Source organism: Dasypus novemcinctus, chromosome 14 (genome assembly GCF_030445035.2).
Source record: "Dasypus novemcinctus isolate mDasNov1 chromosome 14, mDasNov1.1.hap2, whole genome shotgun sequence".
In the NCBI taxonomy this organism is placed as follows: Eukaryota; Metazoa; Chordata; class Mammalia; order Cingulata; family Dasypodidae; genus Dasypus; species Dasypus novemcinctus.
The window spans coordinates 3,491,960-3,501,113 of record NC_080686.1 but is presented as its reverse complement, the minus strand read 5'-3'; positions in this window follow the sequence as shown (position 1 = coordinate 3,501,113).

Sequence of the window (9,154 nt, the reverse complement as noted above, 5' to 3'; positions counted from 1 at the left end):
TTCTGACAGTGGCAATGGTGGAAAAATCTAATCCTGTGTCAAGGAGAGTAAACTGGGAAGGCCCTGTCCCAAGGAGAGGGAAGGGCCCACTCCTAGGGCAAAATCAGTGCACATACTGCCGAGAAGAGGGCCATTGGCAGTGAGAGTGTCTCAGCCAGCCACTCAACCCCATCACTGCAATGCAAACAGCCAAAACATTAGCCAGAAAAGGTAGTGGGGCATCACAAACCAAACCCTGGGTTTGTAAAAATTCAGGGAAAAACCCTGCAAATCAGATTATTGGGCTGGCAGGAATAGAGGACTCTGATAGAGATTATTAGGACAGACTGGGCTCCTATTCTCTCAGCCCCACAGAACCTATGGTTGGAATCCAAGTTGGGGACCACACTAACTATACATATGATCATTGACCCTGGGGCTCAACATTCTGTAATGACCAAGCCAGTTGGACATCTATCAAAAAGACAAGCCACTGTCATAGGAGCAACCAGCAAAAGTACCCAGCGGCCCTTCCTCCAAGCCAGGACCTGTAATGTTGTGGGGAAGGAGGTCACTCATGAATTCCTTTATCTTCCACAGTACCCAGTCCCCCTCCTGGGTTGAGACCTGCTGTCTAAACTGCAGGCTCAAATTACCTTTAATGCCATGAGGCAATCCACACTGACACTGGGACCACAGGACCCTCCAAAAATAGCACTAACCCTTCTTCTACAGGAGGAATGGAAACTATTTTGCCTCAGCGAAACTGGCCAATCCACAGCCATGCAACTCCACACTGAAAAATGTGCCCAAAGTAGGGCAAATGGTAACCTAATGGGGATGGCACATGACATTCCTCCAATTATTATTGAAATAAAGCCCAAAGCCAGACCAGTAAGCATAAAGCAATATCCAGTTCCACATGAAGCAAAAGACAAAGTCCGGCTACATATTCAGAGATTATTGAATGAAAGCATATTAAAGCTGTGCCAGCCTCCATGGAATACCCCACTCTTTCCAGTAAAAAAAAGCTGATGGGGATTGTTGCCTTGTCCAGGATTTATGAGCATTTAATTTGGCAGTAATAACCCTCCATTCTGCAGTTTCTAATCCATATACTCTTCTCAGCTTAATACCCTCATTTGGCAATCTACTTTTCATTATTAGATCTTAAGGATGACTTCTTCTGCATTGGGTAGCCATCTGGAGCCAACCAGTTTTTGTCTTTGTGTGGGACAATTCAAACTCAGGTTAAAAACAGCAGCTAGCATGGACACAACTGCCTCAGGGATTTAAAAATGCACCCACTATTTTTGGACAAACCCTGGTCAGTGATCTCAAATTCTTTAAACCAAAAAGCCATAATTGTTTCCTCCTCCAATATGTAGATGATCTCATCCTTGGAAGTCCCACCTACCAAGACTGTGATGGCAGAACCCATGCCCTTTAAAGCATCTACAGCAAAAAGGCTATCATGTGTCTAAGAAAAAAGCCCAAATCTGCCTACCTCAGGTCAAATATTTAGGTTATAAAATAACACAGGGGAGTGCACCTTGTAATCTCTTCTGCAAAGAAGTGGCTGAGTAGGGTTGGAGTCCTGCTGGACTGGGCTGTTTCAGGTGCTTGCAGGGCAAGAGGTGTCTGGACGTCAATTTGGTGAGACGGTGATGGAGGAGATTCTTGCGAGAGGTGGAATTTTGGGTTTCTGACATGGAGGTCAGAGGTTCTGGCTGGAGCCCCTCCCCCTAGGTCTGGTGGCCAGGCCATGGCAATCCCTGGGATCTTTGTTGTGTGGGGTGTTCCCAAACCCTGAACAGGCTGTTTCGGGGGCCTGCACAGCAGGAAGTGTCTGGATGTCAATTTGGTGAGACAGTGACAGAGAAGATTCTTGCAAGAGGTGGAACTTTTGGTTTCTCTCATGGAGGTCAGAAGTTCTAGGCAGGACCCCTCCCACTAGGGCTGGAGGTCTGTCTGTGGTAGTACCTGAAATCTTTGTAGTGTAGTGGCGCCCCAGCGGGCTGTTTCAGGGCTTGCAGGGCAGGAGGTATCTGGATGTCGATTTGGTGAGACAGTGACAGAAGAGAGTCTTGTGAAAGGTGGAATTTTGGGTTTCTGCAGGGTGTAGGCAGGACACCTCCCCCTAGGGCTGGCACCCAGCTGCAGGGATCCCTGAAGGTTGTGTTGTGCTGTGGTGCTCCCAGGCCCCCTGTTAACTGGATGTGTGGTTCCCAGGTCTGAGTCCCCTAAACCATAGTGACCCACACTCCAGAGATTCACACACTTTGAGTCTGCAGTGTCATAGACTTCCCATCCCTGAATCCACTGAACACAGAGGTCCATCTGAGGTCCTTGATTACCCTAGCCCTCAGCATTTGTGTTTTCTCCTTCTTTTTTCTATTTTCTTTTTCTTGTCTTGGTTGCTAATATTGCATTGTCTCCTGGTACTTTCTCCCGTTTTATCCCCCAAGGTCCTTCTTCATTTATTTAGGTTTTTTTCTCTGTTTCTATTTCTTGCTTGTTTCCCCTCCTTTTCTTTGCCCACCCCCTTTTCCTCTTCTCTTTTTTCTTTCTCTCTTTATCTTCTTAATTTTCTTTATATAATAGGTGCTGCACGTAGCGCTTCACATTTGCTGTGTTTCCTCATCCTCCATTTCCTCTTTTCTGTGTGTATTGATTTTGGCCACCTACAGTATCCCCTTTCCCCCACATCTTTCTATCCTCCATCATCTATTGTTTCTCTCACATTCCACCATCCTTTCTTTGGCCCCCAAATTGTCTGACATTTTATTTCTAATACCTTTGTTCTGTTTTCTGTCTTTTATCCACTCTTGATATTATTGTCTTTCTTTTATCTTTTCCTCTCTCATGAAAACACTGGCCTTTTAATTCATACTATATTCCTCCCCTTATTCAGTTGTCTGTCTCATTATAGGTACTCTTCTTACTGCTATATCCCTACACAACTTACGTGAGTCTAATACCCATTCTCCCAGATCTCACATTGTTGCTCTGCTAACATTTATTACCAATACTACTTTATACATTTTCATTTCTTATTCATTTTGCTTTCCCTGGCCCTAATATTTTCCTTCAAAGTGAACTTACCCAGCAACAAGAAAATAGAGTAAGAAGAACAAAGTGACAAAGAGAACACATAACACCTATGCACGAACAACAACTAATTAATCCCTAAGGCTAAACAAAGAAGCTAAGGAACTGATTAAACCTGTCAAGATAAAATGATGACCAGAGAGCAACAAAAAACTACAAACCAAACCAATAATCAGGAAAACATGGCTGAAACCAATAAACAAACTAAAAACCAGGAAAGGGAGCAGAACATCAGACAAGTAATTAAAGATCTCAAAACATATATTAGAGACCAACTTAATGAAGTAAAGGAAGAGGTTAACAATATGAGGAAAACACTTGGAGAGGAAATTGCAGACATATGCAAAAAGATAACACATATGATGGAGATGAACACTACAGTTTAAGAAATCAAAAATACACCCTTAGCAAATAGCAGCAGATTAGAAAAGGCAGAGAGAATTAGCAATGTGGAAGACAGTACATCTGAAATCAAACAGATAGTAGAAGTGATTGATAAAAAGATAGAAAAAATCCAGCTAGGATTTAGGTACCTGAATGACAATGCAAAACACACAAACATACGTATTATAGGCATCCCAGAAGGAGAAGAGAAGGGAAAGAAGAGGTGTTGGAGGAAATAATGGCTGAAAACTTCCCAAATCTACTGAAGGAGATGGATGTACATGTCCACGAAGCACAATACACCCCAAACACCATAAATCCCAACAGGCCCACCCCAAGACATATACTCGTCAAATTATCCAATGTTCAAGATGAAGAGAAAATTCTAAAAGCAGCAAGAGAAAAGAAAACCATCATATACAAGGGAGGCTCCATAAGATTAAGTGCTGATTTCTCATCTGAAACCATGGAGGCAAGAAGGCAGTGGTATGATATAGTCCAGGTACTAAAAGAAAAAATTTCAAACCAAGAATACTCTACCCAGCTAAACTAGCATTCAAAAATGATGGAGAGTTCAAAATATTCACAGATAAACAGAAATTGAAAGAGTATGCCAATAAGAACCCTGCCCTTCAAGAAATAATAAATGGAGTTCTGCAGGAAGAAAGAAAAAACAGGAGAGGCAGAGTTGGAGGAGAGTGTAAGAGCAACAAAAAAGGCAAAGAGAAGGAAAAAACAAACAAAATATGACAAACACAAGTCCAAACAAAATATGGCTAACATCAATAATTCCTTGAAAGTAATAACACTGAATGTCAATGGATTAAACTCACCTGTCAAAAGATTCAGACTGGGAAATTGGATAAGGAAATATGACCCATCTATATGCTGTCTACAAGAAACACATCTTAGACCCAGGGATTCATGGAGGTTGAAAGTGAATGGCTGGAAAACAATCTTAGTTAAAAAACAACAATGTAATAGGAAGGAGGGAAGGAAGGAAGGAAGGAAGGAAGGAAGGAAGGAAGGAAGGAAGGAAGGAAGGAAGGAAGGAAGGAAGGAAGGAAGGAAGGAAGGAAGGAAGGACTAAATGAAATAGAAAATAAGAAAGCACTTGAAAAGATAAAGAAAACCAAGAGCTGGTTCTTTGAGAAGATCGATAAAACTGACAAACCCTTAGCGAGACTAACAAAGAAAAAAAGAGAGAAGATGCAAATACACAAAATAAGAAATGAGAAAGGAGATATCACCACTGACCCCACAGAAATAAAGACCATGATAGAGGATACTTTGAAAACCTATATTCCAACAAAAATGACAATTCAGAGGAAATGGACAAATTCCTAGAAACACATAAGCAGCCTATATTGATGAAAGAAAAAATTGATGATCTCACCAAACCAATCACAAGTAAAGAGATAGAATCAGTCATTAAAAACCTCCCAACTAAGAAGAGCCCAGGGCCACACGGTTTCACAGGTGAATTCTACAGAACATTCTAGAAAGAACTAACACCAATCCTGCTGAAACTCTTCCAAAAAATTGAAACAGAAGGAACATTACCTAATGCATTCTATGATGCCAACATTACCCTAGTACCAAAGCCAAACAAAGACACCACAAGAAAGGAAAATTACAGGCCAATTTCTCTAATGAATCTAGATGCAAAAATCCTCAAGAAAATACTTGCTAACCATATTCAACAACACATTAAATGAATTATATACCATGATCAAGTGGGATTCATTCCAGTTATGCAACAATGGTTCAATATAAGAAAATCAATCAATGTAATACGCCATATAAACAGAGTGAAGGAAAAAAGTCACATGATTATATCTATAGATGCAGAAAAAGCATTTGACAAAATACAGCACACTTTCTTGATAAAAACACTGCAAAAGATTGGAATACAAGGAAATTTTCTGAACATGATAAAGAGTATATATGAAAAACCCACAGTCAACATCATTTACAATGGTGAAATCCTAAAATCCTTCCCTATAAGATAAGGAGGAAGACAAGGATGCCCTCTCACCTCTTTAACATTGTCTTAGAAGTACTTGCTCAAGCACTGAGGCAAGAACCAGATATAAAAGGCATTCAAATTGGAAAGGAAGAAGTCAAATTTCATTATTTGCAGATGACATGATTCTATACATAGAAAACACTGAGAGGTCTACAACAAAGCTTCTAGAACTCATAAATGAATTTAGTAAAGTTGCACGATATAAGATCAATGTGCAAAAATCAGTAGCATTTCTGTACACCAATAATGAGCAAACTCAGGAGGAAATCAAGAAAAAAATACCATTTGCAATAGTCAATAAAGAAATCAAATACCTAGGAATAAATTTAACTAAATATGTAAAAAACTGATACACAGAGCACTACACAAGAGTGTTCAAGGAAATCAAAGAAGACCTAAATAAATGGAAGAATATTCCCTGTTCATGGATAAGAAGACTAAATATTGTTAAGATGTCTATCCTTCCAAAACTGATCTAAATATTCAATGCAATCCCAATAAAAATCAACACAGCATTCTTTAAGGAACTAGAAAAACTAGCTATGAAATTTATTTGGAAAGGAAAGAGGTCCTGAATAGCCAAAGACATATTGAAAAAGTAAAATGAAATTGGAGGAATCACACTACCTGACTTCAAATCATACTACAAAGTTACAGTAGTGAAAACGGCACGGTATTGACACAAGGAGAGACACAGAGACCAATGGAACCGAATTGAGAGTTCAGATATAGATCCTCATATATATAGTCATATAATATTCGACAAAGCCACCAAATCCTCTCAACTGGGAGAGAATGGCCTATTCAACAAAAGGTCCCTGGAGAACTGGATATCCATATGTAAAAGAATGAAAGAGGATTACCATCTCACACCTTATACAAAAATCAACTCAAGATGGATCAAAGACCTAAATATAAGAGCAAAGACCATAAAGACTATGGAAAGCAATGTAGGGAAGCATATACAAGATCTTGTAATAGGAAATGGCTTCATGAACTTCACACCAAAAGCATAAGCGGCAACAGAACAAATAGATAAATGGGACTTCCTCAAAATTAAAGCCTTCTGCACCTCAAAGGAGTTTGTCAGGAAAGTGAAAAGAGAGTCTACACAATGGGAGAAAATATTTAGTAACCATATATTGGACAGGAGACTTATAACCTGCATATATAAAGAACTCCTATATCTTGAAAATAAAAAGATAAACAAGCCATTTAAAAGATGGGAAAAAGATTTAAACAGACACTTCTCCAAAGAAGAAATACAAATGGCTAAAAAGCACATGAAAAAATGCTCAAAATCTCTAGCTATCAGGGAAAAGCAAATCAAAACTACAATGAGATACCATCTTACTCCCATAAGATTGGCAGCTATGAAAATAACAGAAGACGACTAATGCTGGAGAGGTGTGGAGGAATGGGAACACTCATCCACTGCTGGTGGGAATGCAGAAGGATCCAGCCATTCTGGAAGACAGTTTGGCAGTTTTTCAAAAAACTAGGTATAGATTTGCTGTATGACCCAGCAATTCCATTGCTGGGTATATACCCAGTAGAACTGAAAGCAAGGACACAAATCGAAATATGCACACCAATGTTCATAGCAGCATTGTTCACTATTGCCAAAAGTTGGAATCAACCCAAATGCCCATCAACAGATGAATGGATAAATAAAATGTGGTATATACATACAATGGAATACTACTCGACTTTAAGAATAATTACACTACAAACACACTTGATAACATGGGTGAATCTTGAGAAACTTATGTTGAGTGAAGCAACCCAGGCATTGAAGGACAAATACTACATGACCTCAATGATATGAAATAAGTAAACCAAGCTGCCTCAGAGAACTAGAGACTGGATGATAGGCTTACAGGAAATTGGGGGGTAGTGGAAGGATATAAGCTGACACCTACATGGGTGAAATCTATGATAAGCTGGAGGTAAGTAATTGTACAAGGAAGAGATAAAATGGGGGTGTAGGGTTACCTTTGGGTGGGGCTTTGTGGGCTTGAGGGGGGCTAAGGATAGTAGGATGGGTAATATTGCCCAAGAAATTGGGGGGAGGGTGGGGCAACATACGAACATAGTATATTGTCAAGTATTTGGTTGAGAGTATAATGCAAAGAAAGCTTTTTCAAAAATATAATAAGGAAGGTTACCTGTTTAAGATGCTTAAAGAGGATAATCTGATGCAGGACAGGCTCCTAGGGAATATGTGAATGCTCATTTTGCCATAGTGGGTTATATATTGGATAGAGACCCATATAAGGAGAGTGAAGGTATACCCACATCCTGGTGAGGACTGATGCCCTTAAATAGAGGGAATTGTATCTCTCAAGAGAAATGGTCACTCCCAATGCGTTAGGTCAGTTGAGCATGTCAAGCCCTCAACACTGTTGCAAGTATTTCTGAACATGGCCCTTCAAGCAATGAAGATTTACTGTCACTGTGGACCCTAAGGGGAGGAGGAAAGAGGTCTTGAATAGATGGAACCAATGTAACTGTGTGGGCAATAGAAGTGTTCCACAAGAGTACACAAATATGGATATAAGACATGTAAAATTACCCCAAAAAATATAAGCCCTGACAGGCTAAAATGTAAATCATAATGTAAAACATAAGATAACTAAAAATTTAGAAAATTGTATAGTCTAAAATATAAACCACAATGTAAACAGAAATATTACCTTGTTTGAAAGCTATTGTCTCAATATCTCTACATCAGTTTCAGTAAATATAGTATTAATATGTAAAAAGATTATTGCTGTGGAAGGGAAAAGGTTTTATGTTGGATATGTGGGAATACTGTATATTGTATATATGACCTACTGTGACCTAAAACTCTTGGGAAGATAAGCTTAATAATTAGAAAAAAGAAAAGAAAAAGATAGGACATAGACACTGAGGAAACGACGTAAGTAGTTGCCTTGCCAATTTGCCTACAGGGCAACACTTATTGCAGTGATGGAAGGCAAAACATCAAAAACAAAACTTTTGCATTTTTTAATTTTTTGATACCTCAATTTATTTTTACCTTAATTTTTCCAAATTAATATGTATTCTATATCTAACCTTTAAACTCATCGCTATATTCCATTTTACTATTAATGGAACCTGGCAATATATTGGGCTTCACTTTTCAGGAAGTTTTGGATCACAGAGAGGTTCAACAATGGTAGGGGAGGAATACTGGTATGGAATGTTATTGACAGAGGACACATCGTTGGCAGGGAGTTCTCCAGGGCATATATCCAGGGTACATAAAAATGTTTGAATATTTTCATAGTGGATACAATTAAAAACAACTGAAGGAGTGCTGAGTTCCTAGCCAGGGGAGTTCTATCACAGTCCCTAAAGGAACAGCAACAATCCCCCAAGTGCAATGGCAAAGACCAAAAAAGAAGGAAGGTCCAACAATGAGCCCTTGATACTAATGATTATGCTTGTGAGCCTGTGCACCTGAAATAAGAACAAGGCCTAGAGCTATAGGGTGCCTAAGAGTTCCCTCCTGAGAGCCTCCATGTTGCTCAAATATGGCCAGTCTTGAAACCAAACTCAGCATGTAAATGTGCTGCCTTCCCCCCAGCATGAGACATGACTCCCAGGGATAAGCCTCCCTGGTGCCGAGGGATTACTACCAAG